Below are 11,514 nucleotides of genomic sequence, written 5' to 3'. Positions count from 1 at the left end.
GTAAAAATGAGAACATACACCTAGAGTCCCATTTTTTGAATTATTTTTTTTAAGAATTTGTCCCATCCTCTCAGCACCTTCTCTCTCTGGGATTTCAATTCCCACCTTTCACTTTTTGCCAGTTTGGCTCCTGGGAGCCCAGCGAGTCCTTGTCTTCATTAAGGGAGTTCCTCACTGATCAATCACTGTCAGAGGAGTTGCTCTATAATTGCACCGTGTCCTAATCATGAGTGACACTCCCACTCCCCCCTCTTCTCTGTCGCAGGTCTCAGGAGAGAGGATGTTCCATGACTTTCACACCTTCGACCTCAAGGTAGGCCTCTCCAAGGACTCCATTCTCTCCTCTTCCTCTGTGGTTTTATCTTCCTGAGTTTCAAGCTTTTGCAGTGAACGGAAAAACTTGCATGCCCACGTGCGCATAGGAAGTTATGATGGCGTGACCCTTCTCTTCTGTTCAAGGCGAACGTCCCCTGAGACAATTGTGTAAAAGAGTTGTCCAGCCGCACAACAACGCGACTTTGGGTGGCGGTGCTGCAGTTTTGTGGCGGCGGTTATTAATATTCATCAATCGCGGCCCATTTCCACGGTGCGCTGATTGATATTTGCTGTTGGACTCGCTCTCTGTCACAGTCAGTGAATAGGCTCTTACATCTGTCACATGCATTGCGGCGGGTGTAAAGACGCAACGCGGGTTGTCACCGCAACGCACTTAACAACCCCTGACATCTTTACCGAGGCGGCCGTGGAGCTGCTCGGGCGAACAATTCCACAAACACAAACAACTGGCTGTGTGTTTAAATTAGAGCTCTGACGTTGCCCTTGTTACTTCTGCTCTTGTTGTTGGCTGCATGCATTCCTCATCGAAATGCGTGCAAGTACTTGCAGCAGTGCATGGGCCAAATTATAAATAGCGAACGTGTGCGGCAGTCGGCACCTAATCCATACTGCTTTTAAATTTCCATTTGCATCTTTCTGAAACTCTCAACCCGCAATAACCCCATTTGTGTGGACTCCAGTCTGGCCGTGTTTACTCCAAGTAATCAGCTCGCGTTTCTCTTCTGTAGCAACAGTATTATAAACAAACCTGTTTAACAATACCTTCAAACTATCACAACAACAATAGCGTCGCCACTAACGCCAGCTCAAAATGTCACATTACGACGTTCACACCGATACATAAACAGCTGTGCTTAAAGAAAAACTATAAACTATAATGTACCTGAAATATACAATCTTCTACCAATTTAGTTCTTTTGTATTAACCATGTTTTTGTTTTGTTTTTTTATAAGACATTTTAGTAGGGCTTGGAATTATTTTGTATCAAAACACTGTCGTAGAGGAGAAAATGTAGATGCTGAAATGATCACTTGAGTCTCAGAGTCGTTTACTATTAGACAAGAATATCCGCACAACTTAAGTCCTCACAAAGCACGAAACAGCAACAGCTTCATTCAATTGGTGTTAGCACGCTAGCAGCGTTAAAATCGCTACATGGAGCAAAACTTAAGAGGCAGAATCGCTGCCTCTTAAGTTTTGCTGCCAGCGAACACAACACACAAGCAGAACATTGACTTAGCAGTGGTGGCTAATGGTTTATTTACATCAGACAGCGGTTGTACTTTGCAAATAACCTTAAAACTAAAGTTGCTTTTGGCCTCAAATATTGCCATGGCCGCAGTGTACCTGCCCAAATAGTATCAAAGATTTTTGATAAAGTAAGACAATTGCAATACAAACCACCAGTTTCGCAATAGTTTCCAGCAAACACAACCAACGCATTAACCAGAAGTTTGTCTTTGCTAATAAGACAATCTGTGCCTGTCTGGGATGCAATGACGTCTTCTGAAGAGTCAGGCAGAGACAGTTGCAGGCCGCAGCAGCAGCAGCAACAGCAGCATCAGCCTCCACTCATGGGTGAAGCCAGGGAGTAAAATTCTAAAATGCCTAAATACATTTTGCCATATCCCTGCTTATGTTGACTGCAGCAGACAGATGGGGGGGGGGAATAAAGTCAAGCAAGTTTGTCATCAAATCTTTAATCTGCAGTGTCACAGCGACACACAAATCTTTGGATGACAAATTGGCAAAGATACTGAATAATGAAGGGAGGGTAGAACATTTCTTGCGGATTAAACACGATATCTCTGCCAGAATATTAGGACGCAAAACTTACAGAAACCTGATTTAAAACGATGTTCTGTCAGCTTTGTTTTAGCAGCCGAGCTGTGATACTGTTTTGCAGCACACAGCACACAACATGTTGTAAAAGCATAAAACTCTAAATATATAGTTTTCTTTTTTCAAGATGCATGTTTATCAGTTGCATGGGCCCTTGCATGTGCACACATGTATGTAAATGGTGACGCAATCTTACAGAGAGGAGACAGTTGCAAGCACCACCCTCAGTATGCTAATGCAAGGAAATGTCTTTCATATCTTTCACGGCGTACACAGGCATCTATAATGTTTGGGCCAAGGGTGGTTGCAACAAGGTCTTCAATCATTGACAATGTAACCCAGAGTCAAAGGAAGAGAAGCCAGGAGTACGTAGCAGAAATGTGACTGATGGGAGGTGAGAGGGCTTTAACAGAACGGCAGCAAGAATATCACACCTTCAATATAATGTACATGGTACCACTGACACAAAGAACAACTCTAAGTGTTTTGTTCTGTAATCTGTGCAATCAGAGTTTAACGTGGCCGCAAGAGAAATAAAAATGTTTTATTTCTCCGCCAGTCTGTGAGATTGTGCGCATCTTGGCATTTACCGAGTCTGCCTTGTCCCTGTCTGCTGCGCTGCTGAGGTCCACGATGTTTTAAATTTAAAATGTAATCAGCACAGTCACCACAAGCAATCAGTTCCTCCTCATTTCACTCGGCAGAGCTCCCCCCACCTGCTAAAAAGGCCCCCATTAAGTACAACATCTTATCAGGCCCGGATTAAGTTTTGACTTTGATTAACATCTGTAATCGCAGTATGAAATGCCAAAGTTCAGGTGAATTTTTTTTTTTTTTTTTTTTTTTTTCGAGTCGAGGTCAGAAAACACATCAGGAGTTAATAAATTCACAACCTTGGAGTGCTTTAACCTCGGTCCCCACAGCGGTAGAGGTAAAGATAAAACACCTTTGTTGTCATCATACAGTGAATTGTACAACAGAATTTGAGGATGAGAAGGGAGGGTTAGTCCAGTAGAAAAACCTCAACTGTGCTTCTACTGACATGACATGACTTCCGTGATATAATGTCACTGGAGCATGAACCTTTTACATTTTGACATTCACTTTCACCTGAAAGTCCAACATCCCAAACGTAATGTGAGTATAGACAAGTGTGTATGTCTTACAGGTGATGTATGAGAATTAAGCCTATAATACAATGCCATTTGCCCTAGTATGGTGTATATACATAGTTACATTTACAAACAAAATATATTACGTATGATTTATAGAATTGAATGGGAGATTTTCTGTTCATCCTGTACATCCTGAATTTAGCTTTTTTTTTTTTTTTTTTTTCATCAATTTCATGGGCTGAAATATTGTTTTCCTCTTTATTGTGGGTTATGTTTTTGAGATAAACAATGGCGACTGCCAGGCAATCAACTACAAGGAGACAAAGACAAGACACATCAAAGGAACGTCTTTCTCGAATTTGAATCGGGGATTGTAAAATGGACAACAAACTCTATGCTCTGATTGAGGGTTATTTTTTTGGAATGCATTTTAATGTTGCCACAGCTGAGCTCATGTGGGGGAACTAAGCAAATTATGCACAGAGCGGGCACATAAAAACCAATTAAATAAAGTTCAGCTCTGCTCACGGAGGCGTGGAGAGGTGAGGACACCTTTGTGCTTCATCCTCACACACATCTGTGCCTCTCCGGCCCTCCAACGATGTCCCTTTTGGAGAAAACAGGTCACCCGTGAAAACCTGACTCCTTCCATCTCAAAAAAAAAACAACCTTAAATGCGCTAAATAAGGAGTGCATCCGTGAGAATTTACTGCGGCTGAGCCAAAAGCGCTGACCTTTCGAGCTGTTTTATTTACGTGCGTTGAAAAAGTGCACCGTTTTGGGGAATTTGACTTTCCTCTGACAGTCGTAAATCTTTGAAAGCGGCCTAATTTGGAATTGTACAGGCACGAATAAAGCCAACTCGGCCCACATTTTGGCGCTGCCAACTTGGCCTTGGTTCGGACACTGAATCATTCCGATTGCATTGCTGTGATTGCTTAATTAAATGCTTGGCTGTGTAATGACTTTGCTCGAAAGGGAATTAAACGTCTAAATGCTGCAGAATCTGCGTGCACTTGAACAGAAATCGATGGGAAGTAGCTCTGGAACCCAAAGGTGTTTTCCGCCTTGTTCGGCTGGACATCTCATATCGAGCAGGCGCTCAGTCACAGAGTGAAAAGCTCATTCCTCTAAGTCCAGAGGCATTGATTGGTGGAATGCAAACAGGGTGCTTATTACAGGGTTTCTCTGGTGGTTCACAAAGCACCACAAGTCAGCAGTGTATTTAAGACTGTACATATACACGTGGAAGGATTTTTATTCATCAACATCATCGCGGTCAAGGTGCCAGCCAAACGATGCAATCGGCAAATTCCCTTATGACGCTGGAAGATGGGGTTTTGTCCTCACGCCAAAACACATCCGCACAGCTGTGGCCGCAGAATCTGTATGTAAGCTCCGTGCGTCACACTAATGGTAGCACAGAGTTTGCTCCAATCAATAGTTTGGCTCTTTCATAACTATTCATATGAGTGCTGTGGGGTCATTTAAGGGCCAGCAGCAAAGGTGACGCTGGGTGACAGAGTTTAGTTTGCAAAGAGAAATACTATCAAAGTGAGTAACACAAGAAATTGTTGGTTTCTTTGCTGAAGTTAAGTGGAAGAAATCAGGGGTGAAAATCAAACCCAATCATGTACACAGCATGCACACACACACACACACACACACGGTGATGATCAGGTAAACTTTGATGTGTGATTTTTCTTTTTTTTGTCATTTATCTGCCAACTCTCGCTGTGTTAAATTAATGAAATTGTGCAGTTTTTTTTTCATAAACTGCAAGACATGAAATGAGTGATTACTTGGTCGACTAGTACGAAAAGCTCTGCATTGGGCCAGATAAATAGCACGCACAAATAGGAAGTAATGCCCTGCATGATGCAGGACAGGTAGAAATGGATTTAGCACATGCACCTCTGTGGTTTCTCGTGAACCTTATGTGGCCATTGTGTCAAGCCCAAATCAGCAATTAACAAGCTGATATACTAAACAAATACAGGGACCATTGTAACATCTAATTTATACGTCCAACATCATCCCTGAAACGTGTTCTGAGACCCACAACCTTCTGTCTGTCCCTCGCTGTATATCAACCCTTTCAGCGCCAGAGTTTTTTCAAGAAAATATTCAATTTTGATATCAAGATTTCAAATGGCTGTGACTTGAAATTGGTTAGAGATAAAGCCAGACTGTAATTGAGGAAAAATCTTCAGTATGACCCAAACGTTGTGAAAGGAGTACATTTTTCCACAATAACCCACAGGCTCATCAAAATGTTTAATCCACTTTTGATCATTTTCCACATATCTCAAACTCAGCCATCATCACTGTAATTTACAGGGTGACCGCGAACATCCCTGCTGCCTCCCACGGCACTGGCTGGGCGTGTCCTCCCACAGCTTCTACCACGTTGATCACTAATTCCCCGCGCCCTCCGTCACCATTAGCGGTGTTTTGAGCACTCCTGCTTCCCCCACCACGTCCCCTCATCCTCATTCGCCGATTACTCCCACTACACCCCGGCCACGCTGAGGCGAAGCATGCGCTGCTTGGTGACTGTCGTGGCGCATCGACTCGCTGCCGCTGCGTAAAGACGCACCGGCAGACTCGCTCTCACGTGGCGACTGAACATCATCGTCAGAGTGCGAATATTCCTCCTTGGAGTCTGAGTCAGACATTACTTGACGAAGTACTTCGTCAACGAACAAACCTCTCGGCGATGTATTCTCGGTAAAATTCGCTGTCTTTCCCTCTCTGCTCCCACTACAACCACTTCCTCGTCTCCTCGACTGAGGCGGGCTTTCTCTCGATTTATACTCCGAAATCTGAATATAAACACCTCCACAAATGCTGCTCAGATTGAAGCCACAGGTGTCTGCCATCTCCTGGTGTAAAGTAGTAACTACTTTCAGCACCATATTTGCCGCTATGGCCTGTTTAATTCAGCAATGACGCTTGTCGCAATTTTGCGACCATGGCGCCTAAAGGGTTAATCAACTATCCCATTATCCCCCTGATCTGGTTTAACTGACATGAGTTCATGACGCGCATCAGACTGCAGTGGCCATCAGGAAGCAGCAAAGCAAGGCAAAAGCAAAGCATTCCTCTGAGAGGAAAAACAGCCTAAAATTGTCCGGGACCCGGTCTATTTTCAGTGTCCAACCATCAAAGCCTTTAGGCAAACATTAAAATCCAGCCTGCATTGAAATGGTTCTTGAACGGAGTGCAGCCGACTAATCTGGCAAAACATTTGATTGAACCAAAGGCCTTTAGAAACCGCAAAAAGGCTGGGAAGGGCACGCAACTCATGAAATGACAACCGATTATCAGGCCGCCTCTGGCTGGAGACAGTGTAATCCCCCACATGTTTGCAGTCTATGAAATACGAGTACACAAATTAGATCTCTCAAACAATATCGGCTTGTCTGCATCCATAAACCCTCTGCGGTAAGACACAAAATTAAGTTGACCCCGTCAGAAAGCTTAAGGATGAGCAACAAAGCTCCCGGCAGTCTTATTACTTCATCTGCGTTTGTCTCATCTCTTCGGTGTAATAAGTTCCCACTCCAGCAAGACCGCTGGGGCTAATAAGGGTTTTTATCTGCTTTTGATATTAGATATTAGCACCTCATCAAAGTAAAGCCAGCGGTGGGCTCTCGTCCTGCTTCCCAAATTTACATTAGCCTAACAATGTCTGGAAAAGACATCTTATCTCACTCAAATTATGAGCGAGTGGAATAGCCAGAAGGACGCGTCTGCCCATCACACCGGGAACACTGTCTTGCTTTTGTGGCTTTCGTGCAATGGTGCTAATATCTTCACTGGAATTTGTAGGACTAGGATGATGCGTGTTGAACGCCAGCCTGCCATTGTTGGCTTCAAAGTACACGTACAATTATGGGGAAAAAAATGCTCCAAAAAAAAGGTGAAGACCCTCATCTTGCTCTTCATCATGGTTTATGTACATGAGTCAAGTGTACACCACACATCAATTAATGATTGTATAAATAAAACAATCAATAAAGCAACGCTTATTTAAAAGTCTTATTTAAAGAAAATAAAATCTTGAAGGTAAATCCTCTGTCTGGAGCAAGAGTGTAAAGGTTTCAGACTTATCGTCCCTTGTGGCATCCTTTGTCAGGTTGTATGGAATGTGGGGGTGGGGGGGTGGGGGGGGTAAAATATTAACTGGAAAATATAGCTCGCGGAGAGAGAAAATAAATTACTCCAGTGTGGCAGGAAAAAGGAGATTGTGAGATTTATCAAGTCGAGATGGAAATGCCTGCTCAGTCTGTGTCCCCGCCGCGAAGAATTAAACACAAATCAAATGCATCTCCAGCACGCCGTGGTTTGCGACCCATGCACACCTGTTGTCACGGCAATTTATGACTTGAAAGTTATCACTTAATATCAGCTATTATTCTGGCGTGCCATGCGCGAGCGTCTGCAAGCCTCCACATGACTGCGAGGCGTCGCATGTAGCCAGGGATTTATTTTATGTTTTAATATGCCGCCCCCGGTGACTAAAGCACGAGCACGCGGCCGGTGCACAATTAACTAGGCTGCACCCTTGCTCTTTTAACGCTTTCAACTGATTTCTTGGCGCGAAACAGCCTGACTGGCAAAATCTATAATTGTACAGATAAGTGGGCATGTTAGCGAGATAAAGGTTAAACTATCAGGGATATGTTCACCATCCATCTAAAGGCAATTTTACACATTCTGCCGAAGCAAGTGGTGGAATTGGGGCGAGTGGGGAGGAGGTTGGGGGAGCGGGGGGGCAAAAAAGGAAAAAAAAGGGGGGGGGGGGGGGACAACAAAAGAGCCGAGTCAATATTGATTGATCTCAGAGCCTTTTGCAATTACCTGCATGTGCAGAAGTCCATGTTAAGGTCAGTATTATCTAAGCTCATTTTATGGGTCAGTGCTCCGTCTTCAGCCAAAATAAATTAATGGGGCGAACGCTTTAGCTTACCTTGATGGAATTTACAGCAAGTGGTGGAGCTTCATGTGGCAGCAGGTGCTGCACTGCAGTGTGACCCTGGAGAACCTGCATGACTGACTTTCTTGAACGTTGGTCCAAAAAAAAAAAAAAGAATGAATAATGCTGAGGCATCACATCATTAGTTCGTGAAGGTATGTCAAAAGAAAATGTAAAGAGTATTTCAAACAGTTTGACGCCTGAGTGTTGTGTTGGATTAAAAAGCATGTGGTTTCAGAGAGACTTCAGTCAGGTCAGTGAAGCTGCAGAATCGAGTCTCAGACATCAGCTAAAAAAAAAAGAGAAAAAGGAAAAAAGGTGTTGGCCTCAGGAAAGTGTGTGTGGCAAAAACGTCTTCAAGCAAAACATCTTTGTGCTCTGCGATCATCCACCTAAAATACGCCCTCTCACAAGAGTCCAAAAATACACAATATTTATGAGGATATTTATGACAGCAAAGCATCTTTTAAAATGTTTTAATAATGCCAGTTCGGGATCCCTCCGGTTCCAGAATGTGCCAAAAGCAATAACTGATGTACACATAAATGCGATGCAGCGTGCCGGCTGTCAACAAGTCTTAATACATGCTGTAAGCCCAGGGCTGCTATTATCGTCTCAGGCTACAGTACCAGCAACCTAAAGAGCTACCACACAAGTCCACAGCTTTCAATACCATCAGTGCAGCCACTCACTTTGCACATTTTTTTTTTTGTTATTGTTTTTTTTTTCTTGACCTTTGTGCACATTTCAGCCAAAACACTTCATCATCTTCTGGGGCTGCAACATTTTCTTGGTGGCCTTCGGGGTTGAGTAGCCTGCTACTCCATTCTCGGCTTGAGCCCAAAATAAATTCAATTTCGAATGCGGTGATCTCCTTAATGAAAAGTCAATGCCTCTCACTCATTGGTGAGCTCCCACGGGGACAGTCAGAGGGATGAGTTTATCAGCGGGCTGGAGACAGCGCCCTGGGGGGACGCCGGCCCCTTATGATCAAACAGGATGCCGTGGAGTGTGTCCAACCAGCCACCCATTATTACCCAGCTTGTGCTCTTAATGTGAGCCGACGGAGGAGGGATGACAGTATTGATCTAATGAAAGTGCTATTTATATTCTCACAAATCCTCTCACCAGTGATTACAGAAGCACTCCAACACTGCCACCAGCCTGTTCCGCAGTTTCTTAAGTGTACAGGGTCGCAGGTTTTTTTGGGTTTTTTTTCTCCCTCTTTAGCATGTGTGGGTGCACGAGTGTAAGTGAGGTTGTGTTCACACCTAATGGACCGCTAGACTTGGTCACGACTGGGATCACTGTATTCAACGTGTCCCCATTATTCACACTGCAAAATGAACAAAACCGTTGATATTCCCCTCCTCGCCTGTGGTGGCGCTGCATCAGAACTCACTGAAGGAGAAGACAAAGCATTTCAAACAAGTACCCTTGCTTGTCTATTGGTTAATGCAGGACAACTTCCATTTCTACCTCATGAAAGGCAAAAAAAAAAAACATGATGCGACAAATTTGAGTGGCCTTGTTTTTTTTTTTTTATTATTATTTTGTATTGACACTTAAGAAACTGCGGAACATGTGTGGTCTGCATCCTTGAAGTACGCATTTTGAAAGGAAGTTGCGTTATAGCAGTGCGCGAAGGCTTGTCCCAATTCCCAAGGGTGCTTAGGACGCTCAAAATGCGTACTCGGAAATACGCACTCGTTTTAGCCGATTCCAAGGATGCACCGCTACTATCCTTTGCGTACTTATGTATCCCATGATGCTTTGCGTGCTGCTGCAAAGCATCATGGGATCCTGGAAAGTCAGCTGAAATTAGCGGCATGTACTGGTAAAGACACGATGTGTGAATTTAAGTATTGAAGTTTCACATAAAGTATCCAGTTTTTAACGTAGGATTTTACTTATTGGATCATCCAACGGCATCGTTAGATGGCGAACCAATGGTTAGCTTGATACTATAAAAACATCACTTCCGGGGTTGGCCAGCCGGAGGGAACGGTGGTGACGAAACGAGGAAATACGCCGAAGGCCGGACCGTCCCAAGTGGTTACCGGGAAGGCGGGGTTTGGTCCATCCTTCTAGGCCGGGAACTCTAAGAACGCTTCCTTCAGACGCAGGACACACGGTTTGAAGGGTGCAGACCATGAATTGAGACACAGCAACTGATTACACTGGCAAATACCCACAATGCCTTGCGGTGTGTACCGCAAGGCATTGTGGGTTATTGTTGTTTAGCCCACATCACAGTTTGATTTCTCATTTACAGCAAACAAACAGGAGAGACATCATGTGTCAAATCTGTGTTTGGACATGAATCCAAAATTCTACGTGAGAAGCCTTGTGTCCCTGTGAACTGTTGAGAATTCTTTATGAATTCTTCATAATAAAACCTTGTTGGCAGCCAACCAGTGTGATAAGGGTGACATGAGGTTGTTTTCATGGCATGTGGCTAAGACTGCTGTAGATAAGCGCTAATCCCCACAAGGCTCCATGTAATGCATAGCAAGCCTGACAGGGGCATGGGGAAAAAAATAAAATAAAATAAGAAATAAAAAGACGGTGCAAAGTCCATCCATCCGCCCATTTTCCATACCTGCTTCTTCCTGAGCTCAGGGTCACGGGGGTTTGCTGGAGCCTATCCCAGCTGTCATCGGGTGAAGGCAGGGTGACACCCTGGACAAGTCGCCAGTTCATCACAGGGCCACAAAGTCACCGCAATGAAATAACAGAGCTGCAAAATGGCAGACAAGTGCGACGAAGAACATGCAAATAGTTTGCTGATGGTGCATGTGTAATTCACACTCATCAATTGCATTGTTCCACATGGTGTCATGCCCCTCCCCCCTCCTAACCCACACACACCCCACTCCCTCCCTCCTCAGCTCACTCGACCCACGACAGGAAATCATGTGCACTTTAACATGCTTGAGCATGCACGGCAGCCGTGGCCGCGCACTCATGAATAATTTGCTCAAACGGGGGGAAATTATTGACCTCATTTGTTACAAAAAAAGGAGAGCCCGGAAGAAAATCTACGTGTTCATCTCCACTGGGCCCATATCCATATTGAAAATATTGATTAAACAGGAGAGAGGGGCTCTCCAAGGGCTAGGTAGTTTAGAGCGGTAAGGTGTATGGGTTGGTGTTCTAGTTAAAGAACACGGAGGATGCAGATGTTCCCTTTGTATAGGGTTTATTGACTGCGGTCTGTAATAACAATACAGAAAATA

General features: G+C 44.2%; 1 protein-coding gene across 1 annotated transcript in view; it reads left to right on the top strand.

Moving 5' to 3' along the window:
• Positions 1–265: 265 nt before the first annotated feature.
• Positions 266–11,514, top strand: part of LOC142894201 (receptor-type tyrosine-protein phosphatase delta) — a 167,300-nt gene continuing 156,051 nt past the window's right edge. The window contains exon 1 of the mRNA XM_076035428.1: positions 266–313. The gene's annotated coding sequence lies outside the window, so the exon portion shown is untranslated. The remainder of the gene's footprint in view (positions 314–11,514) is intronic.

This window comes from Nelusetta ayraudi, unplaced genomic scaffold (assembly GCF_046127955.1).
Source record: "Nelusetta ayraudi isolate G7.1 ecotype Tasmania unplaced genomic scaffold, CSIRO-AGI_Nayr_v1 ptg000042l, whole genome shotgun sequence".
NCBI lineage: Eukaryota > Metazoa > Chordata > Actinopteri > Tetraodontiformes > Monacanthidae > Nelusetta > Nelusetta ayraudi.
Note: the sequence above shows the minus strand (reverse complement) of the source record. Positions and strands in the feature narration are given on the sequence as shown.